The sequence below is a fragment of the Borostomias antarcticus genome (genome assembly GCF_949987555.1).
Source record: "Borostomias antarcticus genome assembly, chromosome: 8".
Taxonomy (NCBI): Eukaryota; Metazoa; Chordata; class Actinopteri; order Stomiiformes; family Stomiidae; genus Borostomias; species Borostomias antarcticus.
The window spans coordinates 13,134,565-13,161,026 of NC_140241.1; the positions used below are offsets into that span (position 1 = coordinate 13,134,565).

Consider the following 26,462-nt stretch of genomic DNA (forward strand, 5'->3'; position numbering starts at 1 on the left):
CTAAGTCTAGCTAGCATAACAAAGGCACTAGCACTAACTAACAAAGGCTAGCTAGCTAACGTTAGCTAACATGCTAGTTAGCTGAGCTGTCCCTTCGTTCCTAAACTAGCCAGCGAGGCAGCTAATATCGAGCTAGGTAGCTATATTATAGAGAGAAACAGATGAGAGAGCATGAGAGGTATGGTAGTCTTGACACCTTTTTCTTTGTTTTGGTTACAGGATGAGCAAAAACAAGCTCCAGCTTGTAAGGAATTGCAGGTCTCCCTTCATACCAGCCAGCAAGAAGATCACTATGCACTACAGCTTTGATTTTGCACAACAGGTGAGAATACGTTCATCCTATCATGCATTAGCTAGTCTATTTAATCAACACATTCTGGTACTATTTTATCTATATGGAGTGCCAGTACTGTGGGCAATAGTTTAATGTACTTTCTTCCTTCTATTCTATTGCAGTTTTGATGCTGAGAGACCTGGCATGGTTGTGGCCAGAGAACACCGTGATGCACCGGCAGTCGAGTTTCAGCTGCTGCGCAAGCCTGATGTCCTGCCCCCCAGAGAAGGTCTTCTTGTGCAAGCCCCACCCGGACTGGACATGGCCAGACAGACGTATCTCTTTGACAAGATCAGAGAGTTCTGTTCTGATGAGGGACGAGACGTCACATGTCCCCCGCCAAACTCCACAGCAGCTCAGAACAAGACTGTCCGCTTGTAGATTCACTGCAGATCATCAGGACGGACAGCAATGCAGGAGAAAGGCCACAGCCTTTTCCTGTTTGTATACTGAAGCGTTGCTTGTTCTCTTGCACAGACTTGCCCACACTTGCACAGACTGCATTGTCAGACTATTGAATACTGAGCCGAGTACTGTTGTTATTACCTTGAGTATTGAGATGGGGACTGTTATTACTTTGTTGTACACTTGATCACAATGAACACTATGCACCATGTCTATACAACATACAACTGACTGTACACTTTAAGGGGAGACACGGTAGGTGAAAACATCGTTTTTCAACGCCCTGGTCAAATATGAGATTTTGTGCTAGTTTGCTTCCATAACATGTCTTCTTTCATACTAGTGGAAATAAAACATAAAAAATACGCATTTAGATGTTTATTTTACTTCATTTAGTCTGTTTGCGTCTGTAGATTCTTCCTAAAATCATCAAAAGTTAGCCTTTTTTCGGAACTTCTCGCAGCTTTTCCTTAGTCTGGATCCCGTCATCCGGGGTATCTTTAGAAAGCTCTAGCTCTCTAGCAAACTATTATCGCAACCAAACCTGTTAGTTTCATTTGTATTAGCAACCAATCGTGGAAATACAAAGGCGGGTTTGATGCTAACCGTGAAATCTCATTGGCTGTTGTTGATTTCTGAGAACGTGATTGGTTCAGCGCGTCATGTGACACGTTTCCACTTCCTTATATCTAATCCAAACAATGCCGTCTGTAAAGCGTTCTAAACGTAATAAGCAACAATGACAACAGTGTTTGCCCGCAAGGTTGAACAGAAAACAAGAGAAACTAAATGGAAAGGTTTACATTTATGAGATATAAAGTGCCTATTCGCGCAAGTTGTCATTAGCCGGTGCTAGCATGTCCAGTGAGCAGCAGGGAGATGAGGCTAGCGTTAGCATGTCCAGTGAGCAGCAGAGAGAAGCGGCGCGTTTGAATGAGCTGATAACTGGGTTGATTTGTCCTAATTGTGCAGGAACTGGTCTTAAAATTAACATAGATCCTCAGAATAGTGGGTTATGTAGTACTTTGCTCTTAGAGTGCAGTCTTTGTGAGAAATGGCTATCTCAAAAGTGTCAACAACTAGGAATGATGTTGCATTTGATGTCAATGTGAGGATGGTCCTCTTAGTGCACGAGTTAGGGTTGGGGTATGCAGCTCTCCAAAAGATTAGTAAAGTGTTGGATCCCAGGGCTTCATCTGAAAACGTATCAGAAACATGACAAGAGGGTGACAGGTAGGCTATTGAAACGTGTTCCCTCTCTCTCTCTCTCTCTCTCTCTCTCTCTCTCTCTCTAGCCAATATCAGAAGCCTATACATATGCACAGTAGTCTCTCTACCTGTGGCATATCTACATGCATCCATAAACTGACCAAATAAACTGTTTTAATTTCAGTTGCTGAAATAGAGAGAGGTCTGGAGTCCTTTCACAGAAGCAGAGAGCAGATTAGGCAGGCATATGCAGATGTGGACCCAGAGGTAGGTAAGCTGACTGCCAATAAATGCAAAATGTTACAAAATTATTACAGTTATTGAGAATTATTACAATAATTCTCAATAACCAGCGTTCAGTGGACAACATGAAGGCGGCAATATGGGGTAGTCCGCTTCACTGATGACAACCCCATGCGCACCAGGAACATATTGTGGTTTTAGGACAGTTTTGGGGACTGCAGCTGAGTGGGTTCTACAGACCAGCTGCTTAGAACAGTTTTCTGAACTGCAGCTGAGTGGGTTCTACAAACCAGCTGCCTAGAACAGTTTTGTTGATAGCTAGTGTGGTGCCATCTGAGGAGTGACTCTGTAGACCTATGACGGCGTAGCTTGATGTCTCCTATGGTGTTGCTTTTGACGATGGTTATATCACTTGTTTGTTTGGCAATCTATATTTAGCTTCTATTGGTGTTTACCCTGCATTGTTTACCACATCTTGTCCTGTGTATTTATGAATCAGCTTACTCTTCATGTTCATTCATTCATTCATTCATGTTTTCTCCATGTAAAACGCTTAAAAAACACAAAAAGCTAGATAATCTGTTTTCTCATGCATGTCCTCGTCAAATGTGTCTATCTTTGTCCATGATCTGTTTAACAAAATAATACAAGCTTTCTAAAAGGGAATGTTCTCTTCCCTACTAACATTGTCTCGTCTCTAGTCTCGTCTTACTAACACCCCACTCGTGGGCTGTACCTTGACGTGGTGAGTGGGCTTCCAACTAAACAGGTCTTACTTCTCTATACAAAATGTCTACTCCTGGACTATTTTGAATCCACAACATGCTGTGTTATTCAGTTTTCAGTTTCTATGTGTTTTCAGATGTTGTGTAATGTTGTTACTAATGATGTGATTGGATATTGTGTTTGTAAATATTGGTTTACAATGCAAATGTATGGTTTTTTACAATACAAATTTTCAAAGCCCGTTTTCTCAAAATGAGTTATTTCTCATCTTAGGGACATCAAAACCACCACTTGAGTAGCACCTACATACACCTAACTTTCCAGTTTTGTTCCAATCCATATTCTGAGAGTTTGTCCAAGGGGGATTTTTTAAATTTCATTCATAGCCTGATTTATATAACAGTTTATCCCTAAAACATGGCGAAAATTGGTCTTTTTATGACTGTTGACAGTATTTTCTGATTTCTGAAGTGAAGAAAAGAGATATCAAAAATCCCCCTTGGACAAAGTTTGAATAGGGATATGTGAACAAAATGAAACAAGAATTTTGAATCTGGCTTGAACCAGTTAAAAAAATTGATTTCCTGAAATTATGCAAATTAGCGCATATTTAGCGCATATAATGCCTAATTTGCATATTCATCCATAAGATTTCAGAAAACTTGTAATACAAAAAAGATGCTCCTTAATGTACCTAACAAACTGGGGGAGTTTGATGGTGATACCTATTAAGGATTTTTTTTTTCCTATTCACCTGGGGTGTCTCCCCTTAAGGGGAGACACGGTAGGTGAAAACATCGTTTTTCAACGCCCTGGTCAAATTTGAGATTTTGTGCTAGTTTGCTTCCATAACATGTCTTCTTTCATACTAGTGGAAATAAAACATCAAAAATACGCATTTAGATGTTTATTTTACTTCATTTAGTCTGTTTGCGTCTGTAGATTCTTCCTAAAATCACCAAAAGTTAGCATCTTTTCGCAACGTCTCGCAGCGTTTCTTTCGTCTGGACCGGGTCATGTCGGGTATCATTGGATTGGTCTCTCTCTCTAGCACACTGTTATCGCAACCAAACCTGATAGTTTCATTTGTATCAGCAACCAATCGTGGAAATACAAAGGTGGGTTTGATGCTAAACGTGAAATCTCATTGGCTGTTGTTGATTTCTGAGAACGTGATTGGTTCAGCGCGTCATGTGACACGTTTTCACTTCCTGATATCTAATCCAAACAATGCCGTCTGTAAAGCGTTCTAAACGTAATAAGCAACAACGACAACAGTGTTTGCCCGCAAGGTTGAACAGAAAACAAGAGAAACTAAATGGAAAGGTTTACATTTATGAGACAAAAAGTGCCTATTCGCGCAAGTTGTCATTAGCCGGTGCTAGCATGTCCAGTGAGCAGCAGGGAGATGAGGCTAGTGTTAGCATGTCCAGTGAGCAGCAGAGAGATGCGGCGCGTTTGAATGAGCTGATAACTGGGTTGATTTGTCCTAATTGTGCAGGGACTGGTCTCAAAATTAACATAGATCCTCAGAATAGTGGGTTCTGTAGTACTTTGCTCTTGGAGTGCAGTCTTTGTGAGAAATGGCTATCGCAAAAGTCTACACATCAACTCGGCTTCATGATACAACTAGGAATGATGTTGCATTTGATGTCAATGTGAGGATGGTCCTCTTAGCGCACGAGTTAGGGTTGGGGTATGCAGCTCTCCAAAAGATTAGTAAAGTGTTAGGGATCCCAGGGCTTCATCTGAAAACGTATCAGAAACATGACAAGAGGGTGACAGGTAGGCTATTGAAACGTGTTCCCTCTCTCTCTCTCTCTCTCTCTCTCTCTCTCTCTCTCTCTCTAGCCAATATCAGAAGCCTATAGCCTACATATGCACAGTAGTCTCCCTCTCTCTACCTGTGGCATTTCTACATGCATCCATAAACTGACCAAATAAACTGTTTTAATTTCAGTTGCTGAAATAGAGAGAGGTCTGGAGTCCTTGCACAGAAGCAGAGAGCAGATTAGGCAGGCATATGCAGATGTGGACCCAGAGGTAGGTAAGCTGACTGCCAATAAATGCAAAATGTTACAAAATTATTACAGTTATTGAGAATTATTACAATAATTCTCAATAACCAGCGTTCAGTGGACAACATGAAGGCGGCAATATGGGGTAGTCTGCTTCACTGATGACAACCCCATTGCGCACCAGGAACATATTGTGGTTTTAGGACAGGCTGAGTGGGTTCTACAGACCAGCTGCTTAGAACAGTTTTGTGAACTGCAGCTGAGTGGGTTCTACAAACTAGTTTTGTGGATAGCTAGTGTGGTGCCATCTGAGGAGTGACTCTGTAGACCTATGACGGCGTAGCTTGATGTCTCCTATGGTGTTGCTTTTGACGATGGTTATATCACTTGTTTGTTTGGCAATCTATATTTAGCTTCTATTGGTGTTTACCCTGCATTGTTTACCACATCTTGTTCTGTGTATTTATGAATCAGCTTACTCTTCATGTTCATTCATTCATTCATTCATTCATTCATGTTTTCTCCATGTAAAACGCTTAAAAAAACACAAAAAGCTAGATAATCTGTTTTCTCATGCATGTCCTCGTCAAATGTGTCTACAGATGTGGGAAGTTAGAAATGTAACTTGCTGCAGCATTTCACGTCGCGGTATTTGGCAGGGAAATCCCGTTGGAAATCTCATGGGATTTCAGACGGGTGTTATTTCGTTTTAGTGATGCACCACCGCCAGGTGGCGTCTTTGAGTAGATTTAGCAGGCTGGGCTCAGTGTTTTTCTCCTATAGTCTACGAATGAAGCATCATTAAATTTCACATTCTTTAATTTAAATGCTCTGTTGTAAAGCACTTTGAGCTGAAGGTATCTGTATGAAAGGGGCTATACAAATAACGTTTAATTGTTATTATTACCTTGTTCTCAAACACATGTTTTATCCACCTCGATGTAATTTAATTATTACGAACACCTATAATATATCTAGGCCTACAGTAGCCTATCTATCTCGGCAACTGACGTCGGGTCAAGACGTGGTGTCTGTTAAGTCAAATGCGCAAAATAACAGTATTGTAAATATATTTGTTAGTAAAGATATGGTGAACGTGGGGGTTTTGCGTTTTGTTTCTGGAACGCATTCAACTGTTAGGCTACTCGTAAACCCCGGAAGTAAATTTGAAGACGGGGCACCAGCTAATGTAGCCAAGTCTGAGCGCAGTAGGCTATATGGCTTCAGCACGATACAAAGAAAAAATAAGCTTGATCGGAGGTGTGGATCCATACAAAATTGAAATAGTCGCCATGAGTAAAGATCACTCATTGCCAATCATATCCGGACATTAACTATCTTGTGCATAGCGGCAGGTTTGACAGTGAGACATCAACCGATAATTGTAATAATGCGATTATTGAAATGGTCTTGTGAACGCCTTTATCTGATTTCCAAAATCGGGGTAAGGTCCATAGGACGATTGTGGGTTTTCATTTGCACATAACTATATTTTAATAAAACATTGAAGTCCGCCTGTCAATGACTTTCCCTAAAATTGTGTTCTGTTGCACCCCCTATTGTTAAATTATAAATGAAAAAAACATACACAATATGTTGTTATTTGAATGATCTTTGAATATATATATTCAAGATCATTCAAATAACAAAATATCGTGTATGTTTTTATTTATTTATACCGGCCGCCAGCTGTTCAATGAACGGCTATAGGGAATGCGCAGTTTCGCGCTGGCTACAGCCTATTATATGCACAGTTTCGCGCTATGTAGGCTATTATAAATAGGCCTAAGTATTATTCATTGAGGGAGCTTGGACTCGCTGGGGAATGGTGGAGAGACACAGAGCCTCCCCAGACGCGACATCTCCAGTTGGCTGTGTATTTGAGCTGCCGCCTCAACCGTGCGTATAAGAGCAGAGCGCATCATATAGCTACAACTAGTAGCCCATAGCCATTAAAACGGCTTATTGTTTTATTCATATATCAACTAGATAATTCGATAATAATGAGTAGCCTAGTAGGCTATAAAATGAATTCAATAGGGCAAGCCTTAAGTTGTAGCCTAGGCTACAGTACAATCACAAGACGCATAGGCCTAGCCTATCGTAAAAAGCGTTGCGTTCTCATAGGCCTATATTAACTTAGATAATTATTAATTATGCTCAGGTCATAATGTCCGTTGAAAATAATTCCCTCTAAGCAGAATTTGAATTGTATTAAAATAGGCTAAAGTTAAATTTCCACATATTCTGATTCCTTCTAGGTCTATTTAAAAAAAAACATTTTTCTAATGTGTAGCCTATAGGCGATGAACAAAACAGCCACAATGTAGCCTGCTTAGCGAGCGAGAGGGCAGTCTACCATAAAGTGTATAACCATAATGTAATATATCTAGACTACATGCATTGTGGTATTTCTTTATATAGCCAATTGTTTCTCAATAAACAGTTAAGTCATCCTCTGAGTCCGAATGTAGGCTAATAGACCGGCAGCTCTAAATGCCTTCACAATCAATGAGACATGGTTGTAAAAATGATGTTTTATTGATGAAAAGGGTAAAACTGGAAAACATGGAGAGTCATTGCATTGATCGATGCAGTCCGCTACCAGCAAACACTGAAAATACAGGTCCTCCAGCGAACCTGGACTAGACTATTGTAACCCCCCCCCCCCAAATTCTTTTATATTCAAATAAACTGGATGAACCGGTTTCCTAGCCCTGGATCGTGGGAGGGGGGTAGCCTGCGTTAGCAGGTGCTTTGCCATGACCGGCCATTGAATTCGCTAGTTTGATTGATAGATTGATGGATTAACGTCCAAAGTAGATTGTGCAAGTATTGTATAGGCCCATGTGTAAGAGATGAATGGCTGTAACCATGAACTCAGCCAGAGGTAGGCCCTACTGTAGATTATCAGCATTATCAACAGTCTCAATTTATGTCTCAATTTATGTGTTGCCATTCATTTAAACCACCATCTCATCTAGACTACTTCTGTTGCTGCATTTTTACATTTATGCTTTCATGATTTTAGAGCGCAATAAACATTTTCCAGGATTCCAAAAAGTCCATCCATTCATCCAACTTTGTTCTGAGCGCAGCGCAGGCTGGTATCTACTGTCAAGGCTCACGACTGATGCACTCCCTTAACACGGAGTGTTTCTGGAACGCATTCAACTGGTAGGCTACTTGTAAACCCCGGAAGTAAATTTGAAGACAGGGCACCAGCTAATGTAGCCAAGTCTGAGTGCAGTAGGCTATATGGCTTCAGCACGATACAAAGAAAAAATAAGCTTGATCGACTTGTGGATCCATATAAAATTGACATAGTCGCCATGAGTAAAGATCACTCATTGCCAATCATATCCGGACATTAACTATCTTGTGCATAGATAGCGGCAGGTTTGACAGTGAGTGCCTTCACATGCACAATATACACAATATTTTGTTATTTGAATGATCTTGAATATATATATATTCAAGATCATTCAAATAAGAAAATATCGTGTACGTTTTTATTTATTTATACCGGCCGCCAGTCGTTCCATGAACGGCTATAGGGAATGCGCAGTTTCGCGCTGGCTACAGCCTATTATATGCACAGTTTCGCGCTACGTAGGCTATTATAAATAAGTATTATTCATTGGGAATAGCTTGGACTCGCTGGGGACTGGTGGAGAGACGCAGAGCCTCCCCAGACGCGACATCCTCCAGTTGGCTGAAGAGCTGCGCGCTCTGGCCTCCAAACAGCCACCGGCTGCGCCCCTCGCAGTGTCCACAGAAGAATACCCCCACCAAAATACCTGCATGGTGAAGACAAGCTGCAGAACTGTCTACCAATGCATGAAGTGCACCTAGCTGTCTGTGAGAGGCTATAGCAGAGGATATGTGCGAAGTGTATTTGAGCTGCCGCCTCAACCGTGCGTAAGAGCAGAGCGCATCATATAGCTACAACTAGTAGCCCATAGCCATTAAAACGGCTTATTGTTTTATTCATATATCAACTAGATAATTCGATAATAATGAGTAGCCTAGTAGGCTATAAAATGAATTCAATAGGGCAAGCCTTAAGTTGTAGCCTAGGCTACAGTACAATCACAAGACGCATAGGCCTAGCCTATCGTAAAAAGCGTTGCGTTCTCATAGGCCTATATTAACTTAGATAATTATTAATTATGCTCAGGTCATAATGTCCGTTGAAAATAATTCCCTCTAAGCAGAATTTGAATTGTATTAAAATAGGAAATGATTCCTTCTAGGTCTATATAAAAAAAAACATTTTTCTAATGTGTAGCCTATAGGCGATGAACAAAACAGCCACAATGTAGCCTGCTTAGCGAGCGAGAGGGCAGTCTACCATAAAGTGTATAACCATAATGTAATATATCTAGACTACATGCATTGTGGTATTTCTTTATATAGCCAATTGTTTCTCAATAAACAGTTATGTCATCCTCTGAGTCCGAATGTAGGCTAATAGACCGGCAGCTCTAAATGCCTTCCCAATCAATGAGACATGGTTGTAAAAATGATGTTTTATTGATGAAAAGGGTAAAACTGAAGAGTCATTGCATTGATCGATGCAGTCCGCTACCAGCAAACACTGAAAATACAGGTCCTCCAGCGAACCTGGACTAGACTATTGTAACACCCCCCCCCCCCCCCCCCAAAATTATTTTATATTCAAATAAACTGGATGAACCGGTTTCCTAGCCCTGGATCGTGGGGAGGGGGGTAGGCTGCGTTAGCGGGTGCTTTGCCATGACCGGCCATTGAATTCGCTAGTTTGATTGATAGATGGATTAACGTCCAAAGTAGATTGTGCAAGTATTGTATAGGCCCATGTGTAAGAGATGAATGGCTGTAACCATGAACTCAGCCAGAGGTAGGCCCTACTGTAGATTATCAGCATTATCACCAGTCTCAATTTATGTCTCAATTTATGTGTTGCCATTCATTTAAACCACCATCTCATCTAGACTACTTCTGTTGCTGCATTTTTACATTTATGCTTTCATGATTTTAGAGCGCAATAAACATTTTCCAGGATTCCAAAAAGTCCATCCATTCATCCAACTTTGTTCTGAGCGCAGCGCAGGCTGGTATCTACTGTCAAGGCTCACGACTGATGCACTCCCTTAACACGTCTCTTCCCAGACCATCAAGAGAATTTCAATATGAAAGACCTTGGGATTCCAGGAGTCAAGGCCGTTTCAGAGGGGGAGCGACATTCCGCCTGCGTTCTCGCTCGGAGAAGGCGACGCACGCGTCCTGCGCGCAGCGGGGAAAGCTGACTACAATTCAGCTCTTGTCGCGGGCGGGCGCGCAGCCTAGTTCCATATGAGAACACTCCTCGGTCCAATTCCGTATAGTAGATCAGCCTGTGTACTTTCAACGAATGTATTATTAGACATAATATCATAATAATATATAAAGCCTTCAACGACCTCCTGCTGCCTGCCTGATGGTCTCAGGGCTAAAGAGACCGCGCGATCATTCCTCTAGCTGCTTTGCTGCTAATGCGAGTTCGTCTCCGTTCCTGCCTGAGAAACAGAAGTTGAACTTATAGCATCAAAATAGCTACAGGAATCAACGTTGTAAAGTTAGCTATCTGCTTTTTAGCCACCGACAGCTACCGTTAATATTATGGAAGCTGCTGTCGTGAGCTAACGTGCTATCACGGTCTCATCGTGCAGCTTCACAGGCTGCTATTAGCAGACAGCATTAAGTTGACAAAATCACACTTGCACATCATTAGAATTCCAACCATTTATATGGGATTTATCATTCAACTAAACATGGAACCTGAATACTACCTGATATTTCAACCTGCTGCCATCAGTGATCGGCGCGTCTGCTTGTTTGAGTCATGAATATCTTACGCAGTTATATTCCATGTAGTGTCCCAAAACTGTTAAATCATTCCCCATGTAGTTCACTATGAGTCGCACTCAATACATCCATGGTAATAGGGAGTAGGGAGTGAGTGAACCATTTCAAACACATCTCTGGTCATCTCCGTTAGCCATCTTACTCGTCCTGATGCCATGTTCCATATGAGAACACTCAGCCTAATGTATTAAACTTCTACTTGTCCCGACAGTTAACAGATATAGACCCGGCGACAGTTACAGAGATAGAAACTATAAATAGATAGGCTTTGTTCGTAATAATTAAATTACAACCAGACAGACAACAAGGAGTTTGAGAACGGTAGGCTCATCTAATGTGCGAGCCAGCAATGGGTCAATGAGTGGTATTACTGCGCCCCTATGGGCAGGCGAGCGGTGGTGCGGAATGACGTAAAGCGCCTGTTAGAATACCGCGGGTCAAGTTACATTCTTATGTTCCCACATCTGTATCTTTGTCCATGATCTGTTTAACAAAATAATACAAGCTTTCTAAAAGGGAATGTTCTCTTCCCTACTTACATTGTCTCGTCTCTAGTCTCGTTTTACTAACATCCCACTCGTGGGCTGTACCTTGACGTGGTGAGTGGGCTTCCAACTAAACAGGTCTTACTTCTCTATACAAAATGTCTACTCCTGGACTATTTTGAATCCACAACATGCTGTGTTATTCAGTTTTCAGTTTTTGTGTAATGTTGTTACTAATGATGTGATTGGATATTGTGTTTGTAAATATTGGTTTACAATGCAAATGTATGGTTTTTTACAATACAAATTTTCAAAGCCCGTTTCCTCAAAATGAGTTATTTCTCATCTTAGGGACATCAAAACCACCACTTGAGTAGCACCTACATACACCTAACTTTCCAGTTTTGTTCCAATCCATATTCTGAGAGTTTGTCCAAGGGGGATTTTTTAAATTTCATTCATAGCCTGATTTATATAACAGTTTATCCCTAAAACATGGCGAAAATTGGTCTTTTTATGACTGTTGACAGTATTTTCTGATTTCTGAAGTGAAGAAAAGAGATATCAAAAATCCCCCTTGGACAAAGTTTGAATAGGGATATGTGAACAAAATGAAACAAGAATTTTGAATCTGGCTTGAACCAGTTAAAAAAATTGATTTCCAGAAATTATGCAAATTAGCGCATATTTAGCGCATATAATGCCTAATTTGCATATTTATCCATAAGATATCAGAAAACTTGTAATACAAAAAAGATGCTCCTTAATGTACCTAACAAACTGGGGGAGTTTGATGGTGATACCTATTAAGGCTTTTTTTTTTCCTATTCACCTGGGGTGTCTCCCCTTAACACTTAGACTGTTGCCTTTTTTTGTACACTTTACTACTTATGCTTGTACTTTATATCATGTATGTGACAATAAAGAACGTTAAATTTGAACTTCATCTTATATTGTGTTGTGAATGCAGTTAAGAACAAGATTAATACTGACTCAAAGAGTGTGGGGTCATCAGTGAGAGAGCACCCCACTTGGCAGCCACTCTCAGGTAATACCCCAAGTTGACAGCCACTCTGACAGATAATGACAGATCGTCCAGTGGGGGAGTGGCTGGGGGTGCGGTTACCAGGCTATTGTTCACGCCCATTACCTGGCAGTCAGAGGTGTGAAAATGTTGGAGAACTTTGGAGGGGGATTTCTCAGCTAAGTTGATTTGGCAGTGCTAGCATTCAAATAAGCATATCTTCTTCAACTATGTTCAGATTTCAATGTATGAGACCTCATTTGAAATCTTACAATCTGCACTTTCATAATCTGTAAAAAACTGAAAAATTACCTTTGCCTAGTTGAGGACCAAATTACCAGCGGCGGTTACATTTGTTCCCCTGCAGTTGATGTACAGTTTAGGTTGTTTATCGGTTGCAGTTTAGAACGGTTGAGTTGGTGTTGAGTCAAAGTTGGCACAGAACGGGCTTCCCCTTTGGCCGGTCGCGGGTGAAATTAAAACCGCAAGCCGGTGTATGTTTTCTCAACGAAGGTAGCTACTGGGAGTGATTTGGTAGTGTCCGATCCGCGTTTCTTGGAGAAACGTTTTCCCCTTCATCCCGGGTGGTTGTTGTAGCCTAAACGAGTTTTAGCTTCCAACCAAGAGGCTGGTGGTTCAGCCGGGCAGGCATATGTTTTTTTGCTTGTTTTAACGTGGGCCTTTGTTCGTCCTTTGTGTTCCGTGTCCCTACACAGGGTTGTTCGTTTTGTTGTTTACTGTTTGAGCTTCGGCTCTTGCCTTGTATTGTTTGTTCAGCACGCCTATTATCCAGGTAGGTATTGTTCACATTTTGTACACTGTTAAATCGTAACTGCTAGATTTCCAGTAGGCTAGCTGGTTGTCTGGGAGACAAAGGAAACAACAACAACAACTACTCCGCTCTCCCGGTGATCCCGCCCGAGCCAGAGGGACAACAAAGGACCAGTTGCTGGGTGAGTTACTTAGCGGTTTAATGTGTCTTTGTTTCTTTCGAAATTGTTTCTATTTCCTGTGTATTTGAGTTTCATTGCTATTTTAGATTGTATTCTTGTGCATTATGGGTTCCACTACTAGCTCATCGCTTGATATTCTTAAATTGTCTGGTCCAGCTAAAATTGTTGCCCTAAAGTATTCTGCTAGTGCCTGTTGGCAGATTCTACTATGGAATAAGCATAGCAGTTTTCCGTCTCCATCTGGTACGCTTAGCGTTAAAGCCTTGGCCAACGTTAGGGCTCAACTAGAAGCATTTGAGAAAACTAAGTTGGGGAGGAAAAGTGGTAATGCCATCGATTGGGCTGCGTTTAAAATTTGGGAGTCCGTAGCGCGGGAAGGATTTTTGAGGTCAGAGAAAAAATACAAAGGAACTGTACAGCCAACGGCGTCTCCGCCGCTTCCCCCATTGAGTCACTCTGATTTAAAATTAGATCTGTCCCCCTCGACTCGTTGCCCCGTGCTCACACCACCCAACCAGGCTGTTGTTCTTCCCCCTTTTCATGCTCCCGCCATTATTAGCCACGTCCCTTCTCTCTCGCCTCGACAATACGAATTAAGCGCGCCCCTTTCTACGAGAGATTACACCAAACAAGAACAGATCAGGAAGGAAGAATTGGCTAGAGCTATATCTGAGGCTAAGTTTAATTTGGAACAACTGCAAATGGCTAGAGATAGTCTGGAGGGACCGCAAATACAAGCCCCACTGATACGCTGCCCAAATCCTGTTCCTCGCCCTTCTCAAATAAATGATGCAGCTGGTTACGCGGCCTGGACTCCAGAGATTAGGGTTTATAGACCGTGGCGTTCTGATGAACTGCGTGATGTAGCTAAAACCTTGCCCGATCCGACCAAAGACATTGATGAGTTTGAAAATCTTTTTAACAGTTTAGTTCGAATGTATGAGCCTCACGCGGAGGAAATCGCCATGATCATACGACAAGTGCTTGGTTTAAAATGGGTCGATGTGAAAGATCCGTTTGACATTACGTTGCCTTTTTCTCATGTCGATTTTACTGGCCAAAACGCTGCGCTGTTGAACAGAATCAAAACTCGATTCCCTAAAAAGATGGATTGGGACCGTATCACATATTGCAAACAAAATTCCGATTAACAGTTCGAGAAATTTTGGGAACGGTTAGAATCAGTCTTCGCCGCACACAGTGGCATGGACAAAGCGAACGCCGATTATAAAAAGATTTTGAAACAACAATTAATGAATAACTCTCTCTCCTCTTTGTCCGACCAAGTTAGGTTGACGTGCCACACCTGGGAGTCGACTTCTCTCGAAGAAGTTGTTGATCATTTCCGCTATGCGGAGCGTCTTCGTGATCACATTGAAAAGAGGGAGTTGAAATATGAAGCTAGGTGCAGCCAGATTACAAGCTGCTCAGTTGAGACAGCTGGAAGACAGAAATGAGGATGCATGTTTTCATTGTGGTGAACCGGATCACTGGATTAGAGAATGTCACAGCTACCGCAGGCAAAATGAGAGGGAGAATCCTACAACCTGGGATTCGGCGCCACCTGCTGGAGTGAACAACCCACAACAGTCATGACTAGGCCAGGAATAGACAGTCTAGCTGAGGGACCGTCAGATAGTACAGCTGTGCAGGATGAACAGAAGGTTGTTCATATTTGTCAAATATCTTAATCTGCATGCAGCATCTCCTAACAACCCAATTATATATTTTTTATGTTTATGTTAAATATCTCATGTTTATAGTTTGAGGCACATTCATCAGGGCTGAGTGTTTTTCTGAGTGTTTTTACAGACAACTGTCGTGACGGGTGAATGCCGAACCAGGAGACGGGCACGGGACCGGAGGTGGAGATGGAGGTTACCGGCCTGCTTCCCTACAGATGGGCGACACCTGTGGTTCGTGGGATGCAGGACCAACGCCATGTCACCGACTCACCGTGAACGACAGATAAGTATGACATAGGGAAGAGACCATTTTTTCTGAAGCGTGCCAAATACTCTGTTAGATAATTGATATTTGTTAATTGTAAATGAAGCGAGTTCATTTTAGTGTTTTTATTTTATTTGAGTGATGCATTTTTTTCCCCCATCTCTGTTTTATCCTGACTTCAGGGAATTTGTTTACACCCTTAGGGGGTGTTCTTTTGTTGAGACGAGAATGTTTTTATTTTATTTTTATTTCATGAAATCGCGAGAGAAATTCTAAGAGCAAAATCCAATTGCCTTGATCACGACTGGGGACTGGGCGTGTTAAAGCAATTCTTACACTGCCCCTGATGTCACTGTAGGCTACTGCAGAGCCTAGATCCCTGCTACTGTCCAATTCGGTAAATGGACAAAAGCTAGGTCCCCACTGACAAACTACATAGACTGACGAGCCCGACTGGCTCTAATGACACTTGAACAGACACCCTGCTTAAGTTTTTCCTGACTGACTAACACCATTTTTCCCCTAAGCAGGATCATCTCCTGCCGGGAAGAGGAGATGATAGAATGTGGCTTGCACTTAACGATGTTTCTGAGTATCTTCAACAGACTGCTGATAACCGTTCCTGACCAAAGAGGGGCTTCCTGACCAAAGAGGGGAACAGGGAGACCAGACCAGACCAGAGGACTCTCCTCTTGCTCTTCTGTTTTGTCTCTGCTGTCTCTCTCATCTGTGGATTCACAGGTCTCTCCTCCCATGTCTCTCAGACATTGCCGACCTGCCCCGTATGAAGTCCCCACTAAGGGAAGGCGACCATTCCGGACACCAGAGAGGGCTTCTTCTTATCATCTTCAACCAGGCCATTGGGTCCTGATCCGCGACCTGGGGCCGTACCAGATTCAACTCACCACGCAGACGGCTGCCAGAGTAGCTGAGAGAACTTCGTGGGTCCATGAGAGCCATTGCGTCCCAAACCAAGGAGCAGATGAGCAGCCTGAGAAGAGGCCAGAAAACATGGAAGAGAAGTAGAGAAGTAGCGGGGTGAACCTACCCGTCAAAGATGGAACAATCAGGACCATGGCATTCAGGCTAGAGGTCTTCTCGGGTCTAAAATGTGGACCCGAAACCGAGATGGACCCGAGACATTTGTTCCGAGATCCGACTAAATCTGATCATTTTTTAAAATATGTATACCGGACCCGATTTTGTCCGAGAGCAGTAGGACAGAGACCCGAGACCCGAGTCGGATCGGGTATTTTACAGATCCGACAGGTAGTAGTAGCAAGTAGCAGTAGCATTAATCACTTAGGCTGTCACGGCTGTTGGCTTGCATGCTGTTGCATCACATTTTGATGGAATTGCGATTTCCTCTCAATCTTGACAGGATCAATCGCTGTTTTGTCAGGCTGTGATGTGGCAGCATGGAAATGAAACGGCCGTAAATAAATAAGGCTACACAAAGCTGCCACTAGGTTTGACCTCTTTATATTCATTTTCTTTCAGCTTATTTTTCACAAGGTAGGCTACTGGTGGTGGCTGCCGTGTCTCCGCTCGCGTCGCGCCCGCGGTCTCACTGAATTCGCGTCATGCGTTTCTCTCGGGTATTACGCATAATGACACAGACCCGAGACCCGAGGTAATAGAATCAGATCCACCCGAACCCAATTGACCATAATAAAAGCGTGGAAATGTGGACCCGGACCCGTACAGGTCTCGGGTCCAGTTCGGGTCCTCTCGGATTTACCCGACCCGTGAAGACCTCTAATTCAGGCCTGTGTGGAATAGCTGTCAAAAGTAGCTGAGAGGACGGTCCATGCAGCCGAACCAGAGATCTCAAGGGCAAAGCAGTGGGCCGCCACACTGTCCTCTCCTCTGATGAGCAATCGGAGAGTGACCTTGCCGGTCACCGCCACACTGTCCTCTCCTCAGATAAACAATCGGAGATTGACCTTGCCGGTCACCTCCTTCTCGTGGTTGTTGTTATGACAACGTGAACAAGCTCAACAGCAGTGACTGCACCTCTAACCCCGCACACACTGGAACCTACATTGGACATTCAGAGACGCAAACATGGAAGCTACGATCCAGAAGAAATTACATTCGATTGTTCACAACAGGAGTGAATGAACTTTGAATTTTTTTTGCCCTTTTTACACTGGTAACCATGTCATCTTTTTACCTTGTTTCTGTCAAACTTTAAATCAAGGTTTTTGGTGAATGGTTGTCCACTTTTAGACTAGTAATCCTGTCATCTTTTTTACCTTGTTTCCTGTCAAATTTCTGAAGCAAGGGAGTTTTGGTGCGTGAATTTGCACGTGGAAAGAAAATAATCTAATTTTTGTTAAATATTTCACAATAAAGTTCTTTTTTTTACTCTGCGCCACCTAGTAGACAAGAAGAGATTATTTCCTTTCCACATGTATAGCATAGCTGAATGTTTACACTTTGTGTTTGGATTTTTATATTTGATTTTTATGTGCCTGGTCAGGCACAAATGGGGGATTGTTATAGAATTTACATCTGGCCTCAAGACCTTCCTATTCCAAACACTTTAAACCTTTGTTCTTTCTCTCCTTTTGTAACTCACCACCTCCCTCAACCGTTCACATAGACAGGGTGGCCTCCAGGAGGTCCACACACCTAGAAATGTCTACTCCAGAATAACCATCCTTTGTCCTTTTGTCTCCAAGAAATTGCCGCCTTTTCTCATGTCACATGTCTGTATTCTCGGCCACGCCTGCCATTTCATATGACGTACAATGGATTAGCCCATCACATCCTGGAAGCGCCGTACCTGTGTTTTGCTTGAATATAAGGCAGCACAAGATCAGGAGGCTTCACTTCTTTGGATGAACCACTCTTGTTGCGTTGTCCAGGAAGTCCTTGCACTCGTATTTGTTTTCTCAATAAACCAGACTTAACCTTTTGAGCGAATCTTGGTAAATCCTTTTTGACTAGATCAGTTAAAATCCATTACAAGAGCATGCTGAAAATCAATGGAGTGTTGTGTAAGCCTTTTAGGGTGTGTAGAGGGGTGCGCCAGGGCTGTTCAATGTCTGGTATGTTATATGCACTATCAATTGAGCCAATGTTGCACAATTTACGATCCTGTATTAATGGTTTAGTTTTACCTGGCCTTAGGGATACACCCATTGTGTTGTCCGCATATGCAGATGATATTGTTGTTATGGTAAAACACCAACAGGATGTGAATTGTGTTAGGGAGATTGTGGGGAGGTTTGGTGTTTTGTCTTCTGCTAAAGTAAACTGGGCGGAGAGTGAAGCCTTGGCGGGCTTGGGCTTCAGGCTTGGGCTTCAGTGGAAGAGGGGGGGTCTCAAGTACTTAGGGGTGTTTTTAGGTGATGATCAGACTGTGGGGAAGAATTGGGAGGGAATGGTAGAGAAGGTGGAAGGCAGGTTAGCTAAGTGGAAATGGTTACTGCCAAAGTTGTCATATAGAGGAAGAGTTTTGATCGTTAACAATTTGGCAGCATCCACCCTTTGGCACAAGCTATCATGTATGGAGCCCCCTGCTGGGTTGCTGAGGAAATTACAGTCCATTTTGGTTAATTTTCTGTGGGAGAAGATGCACTGGGTACCGCAGTGTATGTTATACCTGCCAAAGGAGGAAGGAGGACAGGGCCTAGTGCATTTAGAAAGCAGAGTAGCAACTTTTAGACTGCAGTTTAAACAACATTATCTCTGTGGGAGGGGGGAGGTGCTATGGAGACCTCTTGTGAGTAGCATTCTGAGGAAGGTTCAGGGCTGGGGTATGAGTGGGTCATTCTGAGGAAGGTTCAGGGCTGGGGTATGAGTTGGTCATTCTGAGGAAGGTTCAGGGCTGGGGTATGAGTAGGTCATTCTGAGGAAGGTTCAGGGCTGGGGTATGAGTGGGTCCTTCTTTTTGACGGAATGTGTTGCCAAGAGTACCAATGATTTACCACCTTTCTATAAGGGACTGGTCAGAGCCCGGAAGTTGTTTAGGTGGCACAGATTGGAGCCTACAGCATCACTGTTTTGGCTCTTGGAGGAACCCTTGATACATGGGGCCAGGTTGGACATTCAGGGTAATTGTACGCCTGGCCTCACTCAGAGACTGTGCTCAGTCGGAGCTGTCCAGCTGAAACACATAGTGGACGCTGCGGGACCAGCTCTTCAAGACACGCAGGCAGTGGCGTCGCTGCTGGGGTTGCGGTCGCATCGGCTTACTAAGACGTTTCTGAGTGCGCGGCTGAGCAGACTCACTTCTGATGAACTGAGCATGTTGACGGAGTACGCCACAGGACTGGAAATTCCTGAAAGAGGGGACCCTTTCCCTGAGTTGGGTCTGGAGATAGACTTGACTGGCTGCACAGAACCTTTGTTGAACACTAGGTCGCCTGCTGAAATGGATCTGTATGTGTTGACTGGAAAAATGCTGTACAAGTGCTGTGTTGTTGCTTTGAATAAAAGTGGGCTGAATGAGAGACAGGACACAGTATGGAGAGCAGAATTCCATGTGGTGAATGAGTGCAAGCCGGTGTGGAGGGTCCTGTACAAGGGTCCGCTGAGCAGGAGGACAGGCCATCTGCAGGGGACAATCTTGCAGGGGGCCCTGGCCGTTAATAGTTTTCTGTCCAGAATCAATTAGGCTGTCTCCAGTGAATGTCCTTTCTGTCAGTCTCCAGAATCATTTTTTCATTGTTACATTGAGTGTGAAAGATTGGGGGTGCTGGTAGACGCCCTTAAAACGTTTTTCTTGCACTGTGGGGAGACTTGGACAGAGAGGGGGTTTATTTTTGGGGATGGGTACCGGAAAGTAAATGCGGCCAAGTGGCAACTGTTGAATGTTGTGGTGGGGCAAGCAAAGTTATCTATTTACAAGAGTAGGAAATGCAAAATTGAAGGGGGTCGGGAGCAAGACTTACTCTCGTTGTTTATTGCTCTGGTAAAAGCGAGAGTACGGGTTGATTTTAGGTTTTTCTCCTTGATGAGCAATGTGGACGAGTTCGTATTGCAGTGGTGTTTTAATGAAGTGGTTTGTTCTGTTATTGAGGGGGGGCTGGTTTTTAATACTATCTTTGCATAGGTTTTATTTTTAAGGGTATGTGATTTATTTTTTGTTGGTGTGATTGTATGTGGATTGTGGCATCCATGAGCATGTGAGTTGTTGAATAGTGTTACTGTAATTAAAGGTTTGTTAAAAATCAATCAATCTCTCTTTCTCTCTAGCACTCGCTCTCTATATTTCTTTCTCTTTATCTCTCTCCCTATCACTCCCTCCCTCTCTCTTTCTCTCTCTCTCTATCACTCCCTCTCTCTCTCTTTCTCTCTCTCTTTCTTCCCACCCCAGCTGTGGTCTTCCTTCCTGCTATCGTCTGCTCTTCCCTCCTCTCTCTCTCTCTTCTCTCTCTCTCTCTCTCTCTCTCTCTCTCTCTGGGTGGAAGGCAGCTGTCTGGAGGAGAAGGCCATGGTCATCCGCTCTTTCAAACACAATCAATATGATTCCTGTTACGCTTCTTTGTCTCTGTGTCTTCGTGTGCAGGGTTGTTTAGTGTTTGTTTCTGTGTGTGTGATATCTGAACCCTATGGAGCATGTCAGCCATGAGCAAGACCGGAGACACCAGAAGGGGTGAGCTGTCGTGAATTACAACTAACCCCCACCTCCCCCTGTACTGTTGTGAATTACAACTAACCCCCACCTCCCCCTGTACCATCTACCCCCAACCTCCCCCTATAAGATATAAACCCAACCTCCCCCTGTATCTAAAATCAACCTCCCCCTGTACCAACTAACCCCCAACTCCCCCTGTATCATCATGAATTACAACTAGCCCCCACCTCCACCAACTAGCCCCCACCTCCACCTGTACCAACTAACCCCCACCTCCATCTGTAACAACTAACTCCCACCTCCCCTGTACCAACTGACCCCAGCTCCATCTGTACCAACTAACCCCCACTTCCCCCTGTACCAACTAACCCCAACCTCCCCCTGTACCAACTAACCCCAACCTCCCCCTGTACCAACTAACCCCCACCTCCATCTGTACCAACTAACCCCAACCTCCCCCTGTACCAACTAACCCCCACCTCCATCTGTACCAACTAGGGCTGGGACGACGCGTCGACGTAATCGACTATGTCAATACGTCGACTTGCGTAATGTGCGTCGATGCGTCGCAAATAAACAACATGGCTGCGACCAGTGGAAACATGGAGGTACCCGGAGTAGAGCCGGCAGCTAAAAAACCTCGCCCACGATCGTCCAAAGTGTGGGAGTACTTCACACAAAAACCGAACAATGTAGTGCTCTGTAAACTGCAAAATTGAAATGGCTTATCACAGCAGTACATCTGCAATGAACGAGCACTTGAAGCGAAAGCATCCCGGAGCTCTTTGTGAAGACAGCCGCAAGATAGCACCGTAAGTCACCGTTGTATTTCTGTTCACTTTTCCGTCCGTGTATGAGTGAAAAATGGATAGCTACTAGCTAATGTTACACAAGCAATGTAGCTCACCACTACGGTGGCCGACGCGTGCAAATCACAACGGCAAATCCGGAACACAACGGCAAGTCCAAAAAACACAACCGCAATGTTCAAACACAACAACAAAGTTAAAAAACACAACAGCAAGTCAGAAAACACAACTGCAAGTCGGAAACACAAATGCAATACAGAATACACAACAGCAAGAGAGAAAACACAATCGCAAATTGGAAACCACGATTGCAACTCCCCAAAACACAACGACAATAACCAGAAATCACATTAGAAATGTGTCAACCGGAAAGGGATTTACTACTTGTTGAATCTGATTGGGCAGCTATAGTGTCAATAACAGTGGGACATATGCGGGAAGCGAATACTCAAATTAATTTGAAATGATACGTTTAATGACTGGGTTTAAGAATGGAACTATTTTTCTCCCACATGCAGGAGCCTATCTTGCCTCCTGCCAGGCTGTTATCTTGCCTCCTGCCAGGCTGTTGTTATAAATAACTACTTGCCTGGATAAATAAAGGTTATTGATTGCTGATGAGCTAGCTAGCTAGCTCATTGATGTGATATCAAATATTGGACATTTTTATCTATAGCTAGTGACCTGCTTTAGGAGGCTAGTGGCCTCTAAGTAGTTTGCACAAAACTGCTGATCAGACGTTACGATGCATAGCCAGGCTCTTGGCTATGTGACACGTACCTAGATGGCAATAATAGCGAAAATAATGAAGATATGTTTTGAGTATATCTGTGGTGGTGATAGGATAACATTAATATACAGAGAGGACGAGTAGTTATTTTGTTGTATATTATTTCAATCATCATTCTCTACAAAATAGATTACATCCTAATTCGTAGCATCATCATTCATTCATTCTTGTCCTAGTGATTTTGACGTTAGCTGGTTGGCTGGAGTAAGGGCCGACTGCTTCATGTTGAAACGCAAAATGTCGCAGCCCAGCAAACACCCCAAGGAGGTTGGTTTGGTGCAACCAGTAGCGCCAGTTGGGTGGAGTGCGCGGTTCACTGCACCCTGGTTACGCACCGTTCCTGTGGGTGGGTGTCTCTCAGTGGCACGGCGGCGGACCAGTATCCAGTGCGCATATTGAGAGATACGGGAGCAGCCCAGTCTTTTATACTCTCTGATATTCTGCCTTTCTCTGAAAAGTCTTCCACTGGTTCTAGTGTATTGGTACAGTACATCGAAATGAGATATGTGTCGGTGCCTCTCCATCTGGTGCACAGTTGTGATAGGCAGGAGTGTAAGGTGGCCGTGCGTCCGTCTTTTCCAATAGGTGTAAATGTTCTTGCTCGGTAACGATATTGCTGGTGGCAGGGTTATGCCTATGCTGGAGGTTTTGGAACATATCCCTCTGTTCTACAGCCTGATGTGTTGGCCCAGAGCTAGGTTTCCTGAAGTGTTCCATGTGTGCGCATGTAGCCTACCCGTGCGCAGGACTGAGTGAGGTAGTTGACTTGGTTGATACCGTGTTCGCGACTGAGTTGTCTGACTCATCAACTGCCCCAGTTCCATCTATGCCCACTTCGCCTACCGCTGACACAAGTGCTCGTAGTCAGAGCATGCTCCAGAGTAAAAACCTTGTGTCCGAGTCTACCCAGCTATGACACGCAGTAACCTGATTTCCTTACAGAGGACAGATGTTGAGTTGGCCAAGTGTTGGCTGCTCGGGATTTAGACATGGATGATGCTACGAATTAGGATGTAATCTATTTTGTAGATGATCTCTGTTGTATATTGAAATAATATACAACAAAACAACTACTCGTCCTCTCTCTGTATATGAATGTTATCCTATCACCACCACACATATCTTCATTATTTTCGCTATATTGCCATCTAGGTGTCACACATAGACTAGCCAAGAGCCTAGCGCATCGTAACGTCTGATCAGCTGTTTTGTGCAAACTACTTAGAGGCCACTAGCCTACTAAAGCAGGTCACTAGCTATAGATAAAAATGTCCAATATTTGATATGACATCAATGACAATTAGCTAGCTAACTCATCAGCAATCAATAATCTTTATTTATCCAGGCAAGTAGTTAAGAACTTCTTATTTATAACAACAGCCTGGCAGGAGGCAAGATAGGCTCCTGCATGTGGGAGAAAAATAGTTCCATTCTTAAACCCAGTCATTAAACGTATCATTTCAAATTAATTTGAGTATTCGCTTCCCGCATATGTCCCACTGTTATTGACACTATAGCTGCCCAATCAGATTCAACAAGTAGTAAATCCCTTTCCGGTTGACACATTTCTAATGTGATTTCTGGTTATTGTCGTTGTGTTTTGGGGAGTTGCAATCGTGGTTTCCATTTTGCGATTGTGTTTTCTCTCTTGCTGTTGTGTATTCTGTATTGCATTTGTGTTTCCGACTTGCAGTTGTGTTTTCTGACTTGCTGTTGTGTTTTTTAACTTTGTTGTTGTGTTTGAACTTTGCGGTTGTGTTTTTGAACTTGCCGTTGTGTTCCGGATTTGCCGTTGTGATTTGCACGCGTCGGCCACCGTACACCACAGTTTGTATGTCTTCTGGTGTTAGTAACGTTAGCTATGTAGCTGGCTAGCTACGGTAGCCTATTGTCATTGTGGTGCTCGCACCTAAATGGCTACGTTAGCATCAATTTAGCTAATCATAACATAGCAGCGAGAGTAACGTTAGCTAGCCATGTAGCTACTAGCTAGCTATGTGTTGTGGTGATGGACAGACTTCTAAATGGCCATGTTGGCATTCAAGTTGGCTAAACATAGCAGTGAGGTGGAAATTAAGGGGCCTACACATGATAACAAATGTGTGCTTTGCGCGAGGTAGGGCGCAGAGCGTTTTGTTTACAAGCACATGTTGCTAGGCAACAGGGAAGCTACCGGAGCTTTTGAAGAACGGTGTGCTAAAATCTCCGAAAACAGAGGTTATTTGGATAAACTGACCACATATTGGGAATCTACATGGTTACTTTCTCGCCTGAGAAAACATTAAAACTAGTCTTATTTTTAAATATGCCACTATTAGCATTAGCTATTTAATTAACTAATGTGCTTAATATTTTCAGGAGGCAAAGCAGTGTGGAGGACTTTTTCCACAAAAAGAACACAACCTCATGCACACCCCAGATGGCTGCTCAGCTTTCTAACTGCATCTTACAGATCAAGGACATGAGACCTGTTGCTATTGTGGAGGGTCAAGGCTTCCGTGAGATGATCAACACATTTCACCCAGGGTATACACTTCCCTCCAGGCACCACTTCACAAATTTGATGGAGAAGAAATACGAGGCTACTCTAGAGAGAGTGAAATCTGAAATAAAAAAATAAAAAAATCACACTCACCACAGATGCTTGGACAAGTATTGCCACCGAGGCGTACTTAAGAGTCACCTGCCACTTTATCTCTGAAGACTGGGAGCTGACTTCATACAGTCTGACCACGATGCCGCTTGAGGAGCGCCACACAGCGGAAAACATTGCTGGCTGGGTGGAAGAGGAACTTGCCTACTGCATTACTTGCACTTTTCCTTTTATTTGAAGTTAACTTTTATATTTTATAATATTATATTTTATGTTGGACTGTAAGACAGAGAGGATATTTTTTGTTGTGGAATATTGCCCTGCAGTGCAGAAGCCTAATTTATATATTTGTACAAGAATAATTGAATAAAATACAGAAATGTTAATAAGATAAGTTTTTGACATTTATTTGGGGAAAATTAAGTGATATATTAATCGAACAGTAAAAAAAATAATTGTTAGAATGATCGTTAAATTAGTCGTTAGATTAATCGACTAATCGAAAAAATAATCGCTAGATTAATCGTTAGAAAAATAGTCGTTAGGGACAGCCCTAGTACCAACTAACCCCAACCTTCCCCATACCAACCAACCCCCCCCTCCCCCTATGCCAACTAACCCCCACCTCTGTCTGTACTAACTAACCCTCACCTCCCCCTGTACCAACTAACCCCCACCTCCCCCTGTATCATCATGAATTACAACTAGCCCCCATCTCCACTGTACCAACTAACCCCACCTCTGTCTGTACCAGCCCACTGCTTTGTTTCAGCTCAGCTCCACAGCACCACACTTGTCCTCCTTCTTCCTCCAGCACTGTGACAGCTGGAGGCACTGCTTCTTACAGACAGCTTTACTGAGCATGACTGGAATACAGTCCGTTCACTTACTCCAGACAAACATTCTCATAGAAGGATTTACTGACAACTGGAATACAGTCAGTTTACTTATTCCAAATTGCTAAAACTTAAACAAACTTAATAAAGTACAAACACAAAAGGGAGAAGGATCTTAGTCCCCAATACCCTGAGGAATTTGCCTGGACTTATTTGTCTACACTCAGAATGAAATATTAATTTGTCAGGAATCTGAGGTGAATTCCTGGATAGCATGTTCAGAAGGGAGGGAGGTCATGGGATGAACCAGGGCTGGCATCACTGTCTGATTCCACAGCCCTGGATCTAACACAGAGAACAGACTCAGATCCCAGGGGACCCATGCTAGACTCCCACACACACACACACACACACACACACACACACACACACAGACGCGCACGCATACACACACACACACACACACACACTGCGAGACAGGTCATAAAATACCGCTAAGAGAGAAGGGTGAGAGATTAAAGTGCTGCACTCTCTTGGGGTAGTGAGTGTCTGGTTCTTCACCCACACCCACACACACACACACACACACACACACACACACACACACA

The 26,462-nt window shown here is 43.3% G+C and overlaps 1 protein-coding gene across 1 annotated transcript in view; it reads right to left on the reverse strand.

The window, feature by feature from the left end:
* rftn1b (raftlin, lipid raft linker 1b) overlaps positions 1-26,462 on the reverse strand; it is a gene marked incomplete at its 3' end in the record, with an annotated part of 209,341 nt that overhangs the window by 118,699 nt on the left and 64,180 nt on the right. The gene's annotated exons all lie outside the window — the stretch shown is intronic.